The 17500-nt window shown below is 43.4% G+C and overlaps 1 protein-coding gene across 1 annotated transcript in view; it reads left to right on the forward strand.

Moving 5' to 3' along the window:
- Positions 1-17500, forward strand: part of LOC112259691 (gastrula zinc finger protein XlCGF57.1) — a 1127091-nt gene that overhangs the window by 834373 nt on the left and 275218 nt on the right. The gene's annotated exons all lie outside the window — the stretch shown is intronic.

Raw genomic sequence — 17500 nt, forward strand, 5'->3', positions numbered from 1 at the left:
CAGGTAGTCTAGTGGTTAGAGGAGGCAGGTAGTCTAGTTGTTAGAGGCAGGTAGTCTAGTGGTTAGAGGAGGCAGGTAGTCTAGTGGTTAGAGGAGGCAGGTCGTCTAGTGGTTAGAGGCAGGTAGCCTAGTGGTTAGAGGAGGCAGGTAGCCTAGTGGTTAGAGGCAGGTAGCCTAGTGGTTAGAGGCAGGTAGCCTTGTGGTTAGAGGCAGGTAGCCTAGTTTTTAGAGGCAGGTAGTCTATTGGATAGAGGCAGATAGCCTAGTGGTTAGAGGCAGGTAGCCTAGTGGTTAGAGGCAGGTAGCCTAGTGGTTAGAGGCAGGTAGGCTAGTGGTTAGAGGCAGGTAGCCTAGTGGTTAGAGGCAGGTAGCCTAGTGGTTAGAGACAGGTAGCCTAGTGGTTAGAGGCAGGTAGCCTAGTGGTTAGAGGCAGGTAGCCTAGTGGTTAGAGTCAGAGTAGCCTAGTGGTTAGAGGGAGGTAGCCTCGTGGTTAGAGGCAGGTAGCCTAGTGGTTAGAGGCAGGTAGCCTAGTGGTTAGAGGCAGAGTAGCCTAGTGGTTAGAGGGAGGTAGCCTCGTGGTTAGAGGCAGGTAGCCTAGTGGTTAGAGGCAGGTAGCCTAGTGGTTAGAGGCAGGTAGTCTAGTGGTTAGAGGAGGCAGGTAGTCTAGTGGTTAGAGGAGGCAGGAGCCTAGTGGTTAGAGGAGGCAGGTAGTCTAGTGGTTAGAGGAGGCAGGTAGTCCAGTGGTTAGAGGCAGGTAGTCTAGTGGTTAGAGGCAGGTAGCCAGTGGTTAGAGGCAGGTAGTCCAGTGGTTAGAGGAGGCAGGTAGTCTAGTTGTTAGAGGCAGGTAGTCTAGTGGTTAGAGGAGGCAGGTAGTCCAGTGGTTAGAGGCAGGTAGTCCAGTGGTTAGAGGCAGGTAGCCAGTGGTTAGAGGCAGGTAGTCCAGTGGTTAGAGGAGGCAGGTAGTCCAGTTGTTAGAGGCAGGTAGTCTAGTGGTTAGAGGAGGCAGGTAGTCTAGTGGTTAGAGGAGGCAGGTAGTCTAGTGGTTACAGGCAGGTAGCCTAGTGGTTAGAGGAGGCAGGAGTCTAGTGGTTAGAGGAGGCAGGTAGCCTAGTGGTTAGAGGCAGGTAGCCTAGTGGTTAGAGGCAGGTAGCCTAGTGGTTAGAGGCAGGTAGCCTAGTTTTTAGAGGCAGGTAGTCTAGTGGTTAGAGGCAGATAGCCTAGTGGTTAGAGGCAGGTAGCCTAGTGGTTAGAGGCAGGTAGCCTAGTGGTTAGAGGCAGGTAGCCTAGTGGTTAGAGGCAGGTAGCCTAGTGGTTAGAGGCAGATAGCCTAGTGGTTAGAGGCAGGTGGCCTAGTGGTTAGAGGCAGGTAGTCTAGTGGTTAGAGGCAGGTAGTCTAGTGGTTAGAGGCAGGTAGTCTAGTGGTTAGAGGCAGGTAGTCTAGTGGTTAGAGGCAGGTAGCCTAGTGGTTAGAGGCAGGTAGCCTAGTGGTTAGAGCGTTGGGCCTGTAACTGATAGGTTGCTAGGGCAAATCCCCCGAGCTGACAAGGTAAAAATCTATTGTTCTCCCCCTGAACAAGGCAGTTAACCCACTGTTCCCCGGTCGGGTGTCATTGTAAATAATAATTTGTTCTTAACTGACTTGCCTAGTTAAAAAAGGTTAAATTTTATGTAGTGTGTGTGTGTGTGTGTGTGTGTGTGTGTGTGTGTGTGTGTGTGTGTGTGTGTGTGTGTGTGTGTGTGTGTGTGTGTGTGTGTGTGTGTGTGTTATCTTATCTTACTTAACTTATCGACTAAAGACATTGCAGCTTTACATTTTTTATGAATTAAAAAAAATATATACTTAGTCATTATCGAGTGTGTAGGCCAATGACACAGAATCTCAATCTTATCTATTTTAAATTCAGTCTTTTACACAACAAAATGTGGAAAAAGTCTAGAGTCAGAAATATTTCATTTACAATTTAGTCTTTCATAAGGCCCTGTATAGTTAATATTGATCCCATTTCCGACACTGAAAATATGTATTTTCTGAACGTTGATAATAGGTCATTTCCAGACATGTAAAATAGTATACAGCTTAACATTGATCTGGTACTTCCTGTATATATCTCTACAGTGATCTGGTACTGGTACTCCCTGTATATAGCTCCACATTGATCTGGTACTGGTACTTCCTGTATATATCTCCACATTGATCTGGTACTGGTACTACCTGTATATAGCTCCACATTGATCTGGTACTGGTACTACCTGTATATAGCTCCACATTGATCTGGTACTGGTACTTCCTGTATATATCTCCACATTGATCTGGTACTTCCTGTATATAGCTCCAAATTGATCTGGTACTTCCTGTATACAGCTCCACATTGATCTGGCACTGGTACTTCCTGTATATATCTCCACATTGATCTGGTACTTCCTGTACATAGCTCCACATTGATCTGGTACTGGTACTTCCTGTACAAAGCTCCACATTGAGCTGGAGTGCCCCAAGGCTCTGTACTTGGTCCTCTCTTATTCACTATTTATATAAATGATTTAGACAAAAAATGTCCAAAATGCACAACTTCGTTTTTATGCTGATGATACTGTTATTTACTGTTATGCCTCATCTCTAGCAAAAGCTTTCCAGAACATGCAAACTGCTTTTTATACTGTTCAACATACCTTGTGTCAATTGAAGCTTATCCTCAATACTGACAAAACTAAACTAATGGTGTTTTCTAAAGCAAGAAATAGACCTCTGAACCTTTCACCTATTACTACCTGTCAGGGCAAGGAGATTGAGATTGTAACCTCATATAAATATCTTGGAATTTTAATTGATGACGGCCTCTCTTTTAAATTGCATTTTCAACAACTTACAAAAAAATTGAAGCTGAAATTGGGATTTTATTTTAGGAATAAGGCCTGTTTTTCTTTTGAAGCCAGAAGGAGGCTAGTATCAGCTACATTTATGCCTTTACTAGACTATGGGGATATTTTATATATGAATGCTTCCGCTCAGTGTTTGAGATCAATTGACACTCTTTACCATGGCACTTTGAGATTTATTTTAAACTGAAAAACCCTTACGCACCACTGCACTTTGTATACCAGGGTTGGCTGGCCTTCTCTAGTCACTCGTAGGCTCAGTCACTGGTATACTTTATTTACAAAGCCATTTTGGGATTACTACCTTTTTATTTGGGCATTTTTATTGTTCAGAAATGTGGTGGGTCGTCTCTTCGTTCGCTGGACTTTATCCTGCTAACTGTTCCAAATGTCCAAACTGAATTTGGTAAAAGGGCTTTTATGTCCTCTGCGCCATCGTCTTGGAACGCCTTACAAAATACTTTTAAACTGGAAGAACTTGTCCCGATTGGTGTTTTTAAATCACTGATGAAGGATTTTGAGGCATTTTCCCTGACCTGTCAATGTTTTTAATTTGCTGTTTTATACTATTGTGAATTCAAATGGTTTTTACTGGATTACTTGTAGTTTTTCATGTTGTCTGTCTGTAATTTTTTTGTAATGACTTGGTGCTGCCTATCTTGGCCAGGGCGCTCTTGAAAAAGAGATTTTAATCTCGATGAGCCCTTCCTGGTTAAATAAAGGTTAAATAAAAATAAATAATTGATCTGGTACTTCCTGTATACAGCTCCACATTGATCTGGCACTTGTACTGTTATGGAAATTCAGAACTGAGAGAGACTTGGCCATTTATTTAAACAATCATCTTTATTTAATATTGATTAATTATTGCAATAATGAAACCAGTCAGCTCAACAGTCTTCTAATCCTCCAGGCTAAGTTTCCCAGAGGCTGAAATGTTTGTTCTATCCCTTCAGGCTGTCTCTATCTCGGACACACACACAATCTCATCTACAGAATGCAAGCCCAGTTAGACTGGAGACATATGTCTCACATGCACAACTAATGATAGACTGGAATGTGGCTGTTTTTTGTTTTTATCACCGAGACGTCAATCAATTGTCAGCATCAAGCTATCTCTTGTAAAACCCATGTCTACGACACCCAGACTAGCTGCAGGAAGCTAGAGTGGAAACCATAAAACTCAGCATTAGCAGGACAGAAATATCTTACTGTTTGTAAATCATTGTTAAATATCCAACAAATCAAGTAAGTATGTACGTTTTCTATCACAGTACTCCTTGCACATAGCTCCACATTAATTTGGTACTGGTACTCCCTGTATATACAGTTGAAGTCAGAAGTTTACATGCACTTAGGTTGGAGTCATTAAAACTAATTTCTCAACCACTCCACAAATTTCTTGTTAACAAACTATAGATTTGGCAAATGGGTTAGGACATCTACTTTATGCATGACACAAGTAATTTATCCAACAATTGTTTACAGACAGATTATTTCACTTATAATTCACTGTATCACAATTCCAGTGGGTCAGAAGTTTACATACACTAAGTTGGCTGTGCCTTTAAACAGCTTGGAAAATTCCAGAAAATTATGTCACGGCTTTAGAAGCTTCTGATAGGATAATTGACATCATGAGAGTCAATTGGAGGTGTACCTGTGGATGTATTTCAAGGCCTACCTTCAAATTCAGTGCCTCTTTGCTTGACATCATGGGAAAATCAAAAGAAATCAGCCAAGACCTCAGAAAAAAAATTGTAGACCACCACAGGTTTGGTTCATCCTTGGCAGCAATTTCCAAACATCTGAAGGTATCACGTTCATCTGTACAAACAATACTACGCAAGTATAAACACCATGGGACCATGCAGCCGTCATACCACTCAGGAAGGAGACGCGTTCTGTCTCCTAGAGATGAATGTACTTTGGTGCGAAAAGTGCAAATCAATCCCAGAACATCAGCAAAAGACCTTGTGAAGATGCTGGAGGAAACAGGTACAAAAGTATCTATATCCACAGTAAAACGAGTCCTATATCGACGTAAACTGAAAGGCCACTCAGCAAGGAAGAAGCAACTGCTCCAAAACCGCCATAAAAAAGCCAGACTACGGTTTGCAACTGCACATGGGGACAAAGATCATACTTTTTGGAGAAATGTCCTCTGGTCTGATGAAACAAAAATAGAACTGTTTGGCCATAATGACCATCGTTATGTTTGGAGAAAGGAGGTTTCTTGCAAGCCGAAGAACACCATCCAAACCCTGAAGTACGGGGTGGCAGCATCATGTTGTGGGGGTGCTTTGCTGCAGGAGGGACTGGTGCACTTAAAAAAATAGATGGCATCATGAGGTGGGAAAATTATGTGGATATATTGAAGCAACATCTCAAGACATCAGTCAGGAAGTTAAAGCTTGGTCGCAAATGGGTCTTCCAAATGGACAATGACCCCAAGCATACTTCCTAAGTTGTGGCAAAATGGTTTAAGGACAACAAAGTCAAGATATTGGAGAGGCCGTCACAAAGCCCTGACCTCAATCCCATAGACAATTTGTGGGCAAAACTGAAAAAGCATGTGCGAGCAAGGAGGCCTACAAACCTGACTCAGTTACACCAGCTCTGTCAGGAGGAATGGGCCAAAATTCACCCAACGTATTGTGGGAAGCTTGTGGAAGGCTATCCAAAACGTTTGACCCAAGTTAAACAATATAAAGGCAATGCAACCAAATACTAATTGAGTGTATGTAAACTTCTGACCCACTGGGAATATGATGAAAGAAATAAAAGCTGAAATAAATAATTCTCTCTACTATTATTCTGACATTTCACATTCTTAAAATAAAGTTGTGATCCTAACTGACCTAAGACAGGGAATTTTTACTAGGATTAAATGTCAGGACTGGTGAAAAACTGAGTGTACATGTATTTGGCTAAGGTGTATGTAAACTTCCCACTTCAACTGTCTCTCTACTATTATTCTGACACACAACGTTTTACAACAATCATTCAAGAGTTTTTCTTTATTTTTACTATTTTCTACATTGTAGAATAATAGTGAAGACATCAAAACTATGAAATAATCATGTAGTAACCAAAAAAGTGTTAAACAGATCAAAATATATTTTATATTTGAGATTCTTCAAATAGCCACCCTTTGCCTTGATGACAGCTTTGCACACGCTTAGCATTCCCTCAACCAGCTTCACCTGGAATGCTTTTCCAACAGTCTTGATGGAATTCCCATATATGCTGAGCACTTCTTGGCTGCTTTTCCTTCACTCTGCGGTCCGACTCATCCCAAATCATCTCAATTGGGTTGAGGTCGGATGATTGTGGAGGTCAGGTCATCTGATGCAGCACTCCATCACTCTAGTTCTTGGTCAAATAGCACTTACACAGCCTGGAGGTGTTTTGGGTCATTGTCCTGTGGAAAAACAAATGATAGACCCACTTAGCCCAAACCAAATGGGATGGCATATCACTGCAGAATGCTGTGGGAGTCATGCTGGTTAAGTGTGCCTTGAATTCTGGAGAAGAACACTTTTAAAGTAGTCAACATCATTGAAAATGGTCCAAAGTACAACAAAATCAAACTGATCATGCAAATGATTTTGAATTGTGATATAAGCTTGGATAACATTACAGAAGTAACTCATCCTTGCACAATGTCTAAACAAAAAAAAATCCTCAACGTGGCACAGTGGGCCCGTAGCTGAACCCCGGCATGCTGCTTGCAGCTACATTATTTTATAAATGTTTCTATTTTAAAAATGTATTGTGGTACTATTTATTTGTTGTTTTTATTTAGTTTTTTTAAACAAGCATTTCACATTAAAGTCCTTCAAGTCTACACAAGTTGTATTCGGCACATGAGACAAATCAAATTTGATTGTGATTTGATTGATGTCAAGACAGCAGAGCATCTATTTATCACGGAGAGACTTCTCCACATCTTAGCTACAGTTGCATCAATATGTTTTGACCATGTCAGTTTACAATCCAGGGTTACTCAATCCAGCAGTTTAGTGTCCTCAACAACATTTAGGTTTATGGTTTGTCCCAAATACAATGCTTTTAGTTTTTCATATATTTTGGACTAGCTTTTTACTTGCCACCAATTCTAAAACTAACTGCAGCTTTTTGTTAAGTGGTTTAGTGATTTCAATTGCTGTGGTAGCTGATGTGTATAATGTTGAGTCATCAGCATACATATAAACACACTGTTTTACCTCTGTGCTAGTGGTAGGTCATTAGTAAAAATAGAAGAAAAGGGGCCGAGACAGCTGCCTTGAGGTATGCCAAACTCTTCCTGGATTATGTTCGAGAGGCATCCATTAAAGAACACCCTGTGTTTTCTGTTAGACAGGTAACTCTCGATCACAGCGTAGCAGAGGATGTAAAGCCATAACACATACAGTAAGTGTTTTCAGCAGCAGACTATGATCAAAAATGTCAAAAGCTGCAATGTAGTCGTAACAAAACATCACAATCTTCTGATTATCGATTTATTTCCGCCAATCATCAGTCATTTAAGTTAGTGCCATACATGTTGAATGCCCTTCCCTATAAGCGTGCTGAAGGGTCTGTAGCTGATTGGTCCGCTGTTTGAACCAGTAAAGGGTGTTTTGCTATTCTTTGGTAGTGGAATTACTTTTGCTTCTCTCCAGGCTTGAGGGCACACACTTTCCTGTAGGCTTAGATTGAAGATATGGCAAATAGGAATGGCAATATAGTCCACTACCATGTTTGTTATTGGCCTGTCATGCCTAAGGCCTAGATTCAATCAGATCAAGCTTTAACCAGTGATAGCCGACACCTGCAAAGATTATTTTTTGGAGGTGTCGGAAGTGTAACTGTGGTGTCGGAGGTGTAACTGTGGTGAGCCACTGAGTAAAATACTAGTTGAGTAAAAGTCTAAAAGTCTAAAAGCATTTGGATTTAAATATACTTAAGTATCAAAAGTAAATGTAAATTGCTAAAAAATAAAAGTACAAGTATAAATCATTTTCGAGTTCCTTATATTAAGTAAAGCAGATGGCCACAAGTGCTACTTTTTTTATTTTCTTTACAGAAAACTCGGGGCTCAATCCAACACTCAGACATCATTTACAAACTTGATAAGTGTGTGAATTGGACCATTTTCCTGTCCTGCTAAGCATTAAAATCTTATGAGTACTTTTGGGTGTCAGGGAAAATGTATGGAGTAAAAAAAAAGTACATCATTTTCCTTAGGAATGTAGTAAAGTAAAAGTAAAAGTTGTCAAAAAATATATAAATAGTAAAGTAACAGATAACCCCCAAAAAACTTCTTAGGTAGTACTTGAAAGTATTTTTACTTACGTACTTTACATCACTGCTCTTGATCATTGCCACAATGCCACACCTCTACGACTCGCAATAGAAGTTCAGAACGAGAGTATAGAAATAATGCACTCATCAAAATAATGAGGATTTCTATCAGCCTAATCGAGTTGTAGATTACATCTCACATTCCAGTGTTAGAACTTGTAAACAAGGCAGCATGGGATATCGTGCAGACAATGGCCAGGTCCGCGTAATGCCAGGAGACGCTTGAGAATTTGAAAGCTCTGACTCAGTTCCACCTCCGACACCGCCAAAACAACTGTTATGCGGATGTCATCTAAAGCGGATCTTATTGCTAATCTTTAAAATCATTAAAAGGATCAAACCCTTTAAAAAAAAAAAATATTGTCCTAAAATGACATACCCAAATCTAACTGCCTGTAGCTCAGGACCTGAAGCAAGGATACGCTGATTCTTGATGCCATTTGAAAGGAAACACTTTGAAGTTTGTGGAAATGTGAAATGAATGTAGAAGAATATAACACAATAGATCTGGTAATGTGGGTGGGGGGGCACCGATCCCGTAGAGGTTAAAGTAGTTGGCAATATCACAGGGTTTTGTGATGAACGATCTGAGTTTGCCTTTTTACTTTCATCCATTATATCATTTATCTTTGTTTCATAGTACAATTTGTTCTTCTTTTTGTTTAGTTTTTAGTGATGTGATTTCTCAATTTACGATTCTCAATTTACAGTACGTTTGCCAACCGTCTGTGCAGCCAGACTTTTCAGCTATTCCTTTTGCCTCGTCCCTCTCAAACTGGGGCGGCAGGGTAGCCTAGTGGTTAGAGCGTTGGACTAGTAACTGGAAGGTTGCGAGTTCAAACACCCGAGCTGACAAGGTACAAATCTGTTGTTCTGCCCCTGAACAGGCAGTTAACCCACTGTTCCTAGGCCATCATTGAAAATAAGAATTTGTTCTTAACTGACTTGCCTAGTTAAATAAAAACAGATAATTTTTTTAATTCCTCATCAATCCACTGGGATTTAACAGATGTTAGTCATTTTCTTTATGGGTGCTCCTAACTACACACATCAGACCAACAAATATGTTTTATATCTTCAACATAGATAGGAATCACTACAAAACCTATTGTATGTTAGGTCCAGTCTTTGGAACTTTGGTTTCCCATGCTTGTTCAATGAACCATAAACAATGAATGAACATGCACCTGTGGAACGGTCATTAAGACTAACAGCTTACAGACGGTAGGCAATTAAGGTCACAGTTATGAAAACGTAGGACACTAAAGAGGCCATTCTACTGACTCTGGAAAACACCAAAAGAAAGATGCCCAGGGTCCCTGCTTATCTGCATTAGGCATGCTGCAAGGAGGCATGAGGACTGCAGATGTGGCCAGGTCAATAAATTGCAAAGTCCGTACTGTGAGACACCTAAGACAGCGCTACAGGGAATCAGGACGGACAGCTGATCGTCCTCGCAGTGGCAGACCACATGTAACAACACCTGCACAGGATCGGTACATCCAAACATCACACCTGCGGGACAGGTACAGAATGGTAACAACAACTGCCCGAGTTACACCAGGAACGCACAATCCCTCCATCAGTGCTCAGACTGTCCGAAAATAGGTTGAGAGAGGATGGACTGAGGGCTTGTAGGCCTGTTGTAAGGCAGGTCCTCACCAGACATCACCGGCAACAACTTCGCCTATGGGCACAAACCCACCGTCGCTGGACCAGACAGGACTGGCAAAAAGTGCTCTTCACTGACAAGTTGCGGTTTTGTCTCACCAGGGGTGATGGTCGGATTCGCGTTTATTGTCGAAGGAATGCGCCTTACACCGAGGCCTGTACTCTGGAGCCGGATCGATTTGGAGGTGGAGGGTCCATCATAGTCTGGGATGGTGTGTCACAGCATCATCGGACTGAGCTTGTTGTCATTTCAGGCAATCTCAACGCTGTGCCTTACAGGGAAGACATCCTCCATGTGGTACCATTCCTGCAGGCTCATCCTGACATGACCCTCCAGCATGACAATGCCACCAGCCATACTGCTCGTTCTGTACGTGATTTTCTGCAAGACAGGAATGTCAGTGTTCTGCCATGGCCTGCGAAGAGCCCGGATCTCAGTCCCAAAGTGTGCAAAGCTGTCATCAAGGCAAAGGGTGGCTATTTGAAGAATCTCAAAGAATCTCCTGGGCGGACCCTGTATTTTTGTTAGGGCACCAGGTGGTGTTAAATTAGGTAAGTAGTGGGTAGGCAGGTAAGATAGGAGAGGGTAGGTTAGGTTAGGTAAGTAGTGGGTAGGCAGGTAAGGTAGGAGAGGGTAGGTAAGTAGTGGGTAGGCAGGTAAGGTAGGGTAGGTTAGGTAAGTAGTGGTTAGGCAGGTAAGGTAGGAGAGGGTAGGTTAGGTAAGTAGTGGGTAGGCAGGTAAGGTAGGAGAGGGTAGGTTAGGTAAGTAGTGGGTAGGCAGGTAAGGTAGGAGAGGGTAGGTTAGGTAAGGTGGGTAGGCAGGTAAGGTAGGAGAGGGTAGGTTAGGTAAGTAGTGGGTAGGTAGGTAAGGTAGGAGAGGGTAGGTTAGGTAAGTAGTGGGTAGGCAGGTAAGGTAGGAGAGGGTAGGTTAGGTTGGTAGTGGGTAGGCAGGTAAGGTAGGAGAGGGTAGGTTAGGTAAGTGGTGGGTAGGCAGGTAAGGTAGGAGAGGGTAGGTTAGGTAAGTAGTGGGTAGGCAGGTAAGGTAGGAGAGGGTAGGTTAGGTAAGTAGTGGGTAGGCAGGTAAGGTAGGAGAGGGTAGGTTAGGTAAGTAGTGGGTAGGCAGGTAAGGTAGGAGAGGGTAGGTTAGGTAAGTAGTGGGTAGGCAGGTAAGGTAGGAGAGGGTAGGTTAGGTAAGTAGTGGGTAGGCAGGTAAGGTAGGAGAGGGTAGGTTAGGTGGGTAGGCAGGTAAGATAGGAGAGGGTAGGTTAGGTGGGTAGGCAGGCAGGTAAGGTAGGAGAGGGTAGGTTAGGTAAGTAGTGGGTAGGCAGGTAAGGTAGGAGAGGGTAGGTTAGGTGGGTAGGCAGGTAAGATAGGAGAGGGTAGGTTAGGTAAGTAGTGGGTAGGCAGGTAAGGTAGGAGAGGGTGGGTTAGGTGGGTAGGCAGGTAAGGTAGGAGAGGGTAGGTTAGGTGGGTAGGCAGGTAAGGTAGAAGAGGGTAGGTTAGGTGGGTAGGCAGGTAAGGTAGGAGAGGGTAGGTTAGGTGGGTAGGCAGGTAAGGTAGGAGAGGGTAGGTTAGGTGGGTAGGCAGGTAAGGTAGGAGAGGGTAGGTTAGGTGGGTAGGTAGGTAAGGTAGGAGATGGTAGGTAAGTAGTGGGTAGGCAGGTAAGGTAGGGACAGGGTAGGTTAGGTGGGTAGGCAGGTAAGGTAGGAGAGGGTAGGTTAGGTAAGTAGTGGGTAGGCAGGTAAGGTAGGAGAGGGTAGGTTAGGTGGGTAGTGGGTAGGCAGGTAAGGTAGGAGAGGGTAGGCAGGTAAGGTAGGAGAGGGTAGGTTAGGTGGGTAGGCAGGTAAGGTAGGAGAGGGTAGGTTAGGTGGGTAGGCAGGTAAGGTATGAGAGGGTAGGTTAGATAAGTAGTGGGTAGGCAGGTAAGGTAGGAGAGGGTAGGTTAGGTAAGTAGTGGGTAGGCAGGTAAGGTAGGAGAGGGTAGGTTAGGTAAGTAGTGGGTAGGCAGGTAAGGTAGGAAAGGGTAGGTTAGGTAAGTAGTGGGTAGGCAGGTAAGGTAGGAGAGGGTAGGTTAGGTAAGTAGTGGGTAGGCAGGTAAGGTAGGAGAGGGTAGGTTAGGTAAGTAGTGGGTAGGCAGGTAAGGTAGGAGAGGGTAGGTTAGGTGGGTAGGCAGGTAAGGTAGGAGAGGGTAGGTTAGGTGGGTAGGCAGGTAAGGTAGGAGAGGGTAGGTTAGGTGGGTAGGCAGGTAAGGTAGGAGAGGGTAGGGTTAGGTGGGTAGGCAGGTAAGGTAGGAGAGGGTAGGTTAGGTGGGTAGGCAGGTAAGGTAGGAGAGGGTAGGTTAGGTGGGTAGGCAGGTAAGGTAGGAGAGGGTAGGTTAGGTGGGTAGGCAGGTAAGGTAGGAGAGAGTAGGCAGGTAAGGTAGGAGAGGGTAGGTGGGTAGGCAGGTAAGGTAGGAGGTGGGTAGGCAGGTAAGGTAGGAGAGGGTAGGTGGGTAGGCAGGTAAGGTAGGAGAGGGTAGGTGGGTAGGCAGGTAAGGTAGGAGAGGGTAGGTGGGCAGGCAGGTAAGGTAGGAGAGGGTAGGTGGGTAGGCAGGTAAGGTAGGAGAGGGTAGGTGGGTAGGCAGGTAAGGTAGGAGAGGGTAGGTGGGTAGGCAGGTAAGGTAGGAGAGGGTAGGTGGGCAGGCAGGTAAGGTAGGAGAGGGTAGGTGGGTAGGCAGGTAAGGTAGAGAGGGTAGGCAGGTAAGGTAGGAGAGGGTAGGTGGGTAGGCAGGTAAGGTAGGAGAGGGTAGGCAGGTAAGGTAGGAGAGGGTAGGTGGGTAGGCAGGTAAGGTAGGAGAGGGTAGGCAGGTAAGGCAGGAGAGGGTAGGCAGGTAAGGTAGGAGAGGGTAGGCAGGTGGGTAGGAGAGGGTAGGCAGGTAAGGTAGGGAGGGTAGGCAGGTAAGGTAGGAGAGGGTAGACAGGTAAGGTAGGAGAGGGTAAGGCAGGTAAGGTAGGAGGAGGGTAGGCAGGTAAGGTAGGAGAGGGTAGGGGTAGGCAGGTAAGGTAGGAGAGGGTAGGCAGGTAAGGTAGGAGAGGGTAGGTGGGTAGGCAGGTAAGGTAGGAGAGGGTAGGCAGGTAAGGTAGGAGAGGGTAGGTGGGTAGGCAGGTAAGGTAGGAGAGGGTAGGTAAGGTGGGTAGGCAGGTAAGGTAGGAGTGGGTAGGTAAGGTGGGTAGGCAGGTAAGGTAGGAGAGGGTAGGTAAGGTGGGTAGGCAGGTAAGGTAGGAGAGGGTAGGCAGGTAAGGTAGGAGAGGGTAGGAGGGTAGGCAGGTAAGGTAGGAGAGGGTAGGTAAGGTGGGTAGGCAGGTAAGGTAGGAGAGGGTAGGAGAGGGTAGGCAGGTAAGGAGAGGGAGAGGGTAGGCAGGTAAGGTAGGAGAGGGTAGGCAGGTAAGGTAGGAGAGGGTAGGTGGGTAGGCAGGTAAGGTAGGAGAGGGTAGGCAGGTAAGGTAGGAGAGGGTAGGTGGGTAGGCAGGTAAGGTAGAGGGAGGTGGGTAGGCAGGTAAGGTAGGAGAGGGTAGGTGGGCAGGCAGGTAAGGTAGGAGAGGGTAGGCAGGTAAGGTAGGAGAGGGTAGGCAGGTAAGGTAGGAGAGGGTAGGCAGGTAAGGTAGGAGAGGGTAGGAGAGGGTAGGTGGGTAAGGTAGGAGAGGGTAGGTGGGTAAGGTAGGAGAGGGTAGGTGGGTAGGCAGGTAAGGTAGGAGAGGGTAGGTGGGTAGGTTAGGTAAGGTAGGAGAGGGGGCTTTGAGATGTATTTTCTTAGCTCTGGTTCTGTCCAGCCCATTTCCCCCATATTACCTTGTGAAGGAATAAATTCCTTGTGAGCGGTAAATTCTGCCTTTTGTCATCCTTACTCGCACCTACAGTCCCATACCTCTTTCACTTCACGGGGAGTTGAGTTGTAGCAGGTTGTTGCGTTCCCTCTTCACAGAGGCGTGCCTTAACAGTAAGTAGATAAATGACCTAAATCTCTAAATCTTGCAGTAATCCTTTAAAACAAATAGAGAAACAGAAATGGAGAGAGAACCTCCTGCCAAATGTATGACCATACTAGAGACACATATTTCCCTCAGATTACACACATCCACAAATAATTTGAAAACAAACCCAATTTTGATTATTAACCCCATATCTGCTGGATGAAATATCACAGTGTGCCATCACAGCAGCAAGATGTGTAACCTGTTGCCACAAGAAAAGGGCAACCAGTGAAGAACAAAAACACCATTGTAAATACAACCTATATTTATGTTTATTTATTTTCCCTTTTGTACTTTAACTATCTGCACATCATTACAACACTGTATATAGACATAATATGACATTTAAAATTTCTTTATTCTTTTGAAACTTCTGTGAGTGTAATATTTACTGTTCATTTTTATTGTTTATTTCACTTTTGTTTATGATCTACTTCACTTGCTTTGGCAATGTTAACATATGTTTCCCATGTCAATAAAGCCCTTAAATTGAAATGTAATTGATGATGAGAAAGAGAGATAGAGAAAGAAAGGAACAACCTAGGCCATCTGTCACGCAATTCATTTAGAAATGTCGCTGAAGCAGTTCTACCCAGAGCTATTTCTGTACAGACGGAGCTATATATCAAGCTGTGACAGCAGTTTCATCACGTTTGATGCTATCGATCATAACATTCTTCTCAACCGGCAGGAAAAGTGGGTGGGAATCTCAACCTGGAGATGGAGTGGAGAGAGAGAGAGAGAGAGAGAGAGAGAGAGAGAGAGAGAGAGAGAGAGAGAGAGAGGGGGAAGGAGAGAGAGAGAGAGGGGATAGAAGGAGAGAGAGAGAGAGGAGAGGAGAGAGTGGGAAGGAGAGAGAGAGAGAGAGGAGAGAGGAGAGAGAGAGAGAGAGGAGAGAAGGAGAGAGAGTGAAGGAGAGAGAGAGAGAGAGAGAGAAGAGAGAGAGGGAAGGAGAGAGAGAGAGAGAGAGAGAAGTGGAGAGAAGTGGAGAGAAGAGAGAGAAGAGAGAGAGAAGGAGAGAGAGAAGGAGAGAGAGAGAGAGAGAGAAGGAGAGAGCGAGGAGAGAAGGAGAGAGAGGGAAGGAGAGAGAGAGGAGAGAAGGAGAGAGAGGGAAGGAGAGAGAGGAGAGAAGGAGATAGAGAGGGAGAGAGAGAGAGAGAAGGAGTGAGAGAGAGAGAGACAGAGAGACAAACAACCTAGGCCATATGTCACATAGTTCATTTAGAAATGTTGCTGAAGCAGTTAATCCCAGAGCTATTCATAAAGTATTCACACCCTTTTTACTCTTCTCATCATTTTGTCATTTTACAGAATGGGGTTAAAATGGTCAACAGAGTGGAGGTTTCTTTTGTCAACAATCTACAGAAAATACTCTGTAATGTGAAAGTGGAAGAATTTTTTAAAATCATTTGTTTAAAAACTAATGAAAAATAAAACAGTCATTTGGGTAAGTCTCTAAGAACTTTGCACACCTGGATTGTACAATATTTGCCCATTTATTAAGCTCTGTTGGCTGGAGAGGTGGGTGGGAATCTCCGGAGTTGCCCTCGGTTGGTTCTGGTCATATTTATGTGGCAGATGTACCTCGATGAGAAGGTGGCTCAGTATCATCTGGTACTCACTACATCATACACAACTACCACAACCTGTAATATATCAATTACATCTGAAAACCCTGACCTGCCCCTTCCTTATTTCTCTGTACATGCTTCCCCTAGGTGACATCATCCACACCTAGGTGACATCATCCGCAGTCATAACATTCCGTTTCACTGTGGATGAACACACAGCTTTATTGACCAATCAGACTAGCTTAGCTACCCTATTTACCAGTCAGACTAGCTTAGCTACCTTATTTACCAATCAGACTAGCTTAGCTACCTTATTTACCAATCAGACTAGCTTAGCTACCTTATTTACCAATCAGACTAGCTTAGCTACCTTATTTACCAATCAGACTAGCTTAACTACCTTATTTACCAATCAGACTAGCTTAGCTACCTTATTTACCAATCAGACTAGCTTAGCTACCTTATTTACCAATCAGACTAGCTTAGCTACCTTATTTACCAATCAGACTAGCTTAGCTACCTTATTTACCAATCAGACTAGCTTAACTACCTTATTTACCAATCAGACTAGCTTAGCTACCTTATTTACCAATCAGACTAGCTTAGCTACCTTATTTACCAATCAGACTAGCTTAGCTACCTTATTTACCAATCAGACTAGCTTAGCTACCTTATTTACCAATCAGACTAGCTTAGCTACCTTATTTACCAATCAGACTAGCTTAGCTACCTTATTTACCAATCAGACTAGCTTAGCTACCTTATTTACCAATCAGACTAGCTTAGCTACCTTATTTACCAGTCAGACTAGCTTAGCTACCTTATTTACCAATCAGACTAGCTTAGCTACCTTATTTACCAATCAGACTAGCTTAGCTACCTTATTTACCAGTCAGACTAGCTTAGCTACCTTATTTACCAATCAGACTAGCTTAGCTACCTTATTTACCAATCAGACTAGCTTAGCTACCTTATTTACCAATCAGACTAGCTTAGCTACCTTATTTACCAATCAGACTAGTTTAGCTACCTTATTTACCAATCAGACTAGCTTAGCTACCTTATTTACCAATCAGACTAGCTTAGCTACCTTATTTACCAATCAGACTAGCTTAGCTACCTTATTTACCAATCAGACTAGCTTAGCTACCTTATTTACCAATAAGACTAGCTTAGCTACCTTATTTACCAATCAGACTAGCTTAGCTACCTTATTTACCAATCAGACTAGCTTAGCTACCTTATTTACCAATAAGACTAGCTTAGCTACCTTACTCAAGTGTTTGCTGACATCAAACGTTGGATTTCTGACAACTTCCTCCAGCTCACTTACAAGAAATCAGAGGATTCCCATTATTTGATCCACACCTTGATAGAAACCTAGATTAAAAATAGCCTTGTTCCTTTGTCCACCGATGTAAAGCCTATTGCCAGAAATCTCATTGTCTTCTTTGACTTTGACCTGAAAGGATAAGTACTTTTTTTTTTTACAGAACATGAACAAATGCTCCAAAAGCAACCAAATAGATTTTAGAAAACGGCTCTGTCGGTAGGTCTTATGGTGTTAAGATTCCGACCTTTATCCACAATGATAAAATTCCATCTTATTAAGAGCTTTTCTCTAGAAGGATGTATTTGGGTGTTTTTGGAGCCTTTTTTTCATGTTTTTTGTTTTTTAAACATGTAAATAATTATAAAAAGGTGTCTATATCATTGAGATTTGGTTGTAAAAAAAAAATAAAACTTCACCTTTAACCTTTAACCTTTAGGTCAAATCAAATCAAATGTTATTTGTCACATACACATGGTTAGCAGATGTTAATGCGAGTGTAGCGAAATGCAAGTTGAGAAGCCTGTCCAGTCTTGCTTTTATCATTGAAGAAATATTGCTTAAGTCAAGTCATTTGTTTGCAGTCGCTGATCTGGAGAAAGTTTGACCTGCTTTAATTTCCTCCCGTCTAAATGACTGTCACTGTCAGTCAGAAATCACCCCCATCATCTATGGTTCACAATGTTGCAGTT

This window comes from Oncorhynchus tshawytscha, linkage group LG10, assembly GCF_018296145.1.
Source record: "Oncorhynchus tshawytscha isolate Ot180627B linkage group LG10, Otsh_v2.0, whole genome shotgun sequence".
Classification (NCBI taxonomy): domain Eukaryota; kingdom Metazoa; phylum Chordata; class Actinopteri; order Salmoniformes; family Salmonidae; genus Oncorhynchus; species Oncorhynchus tshawytscha.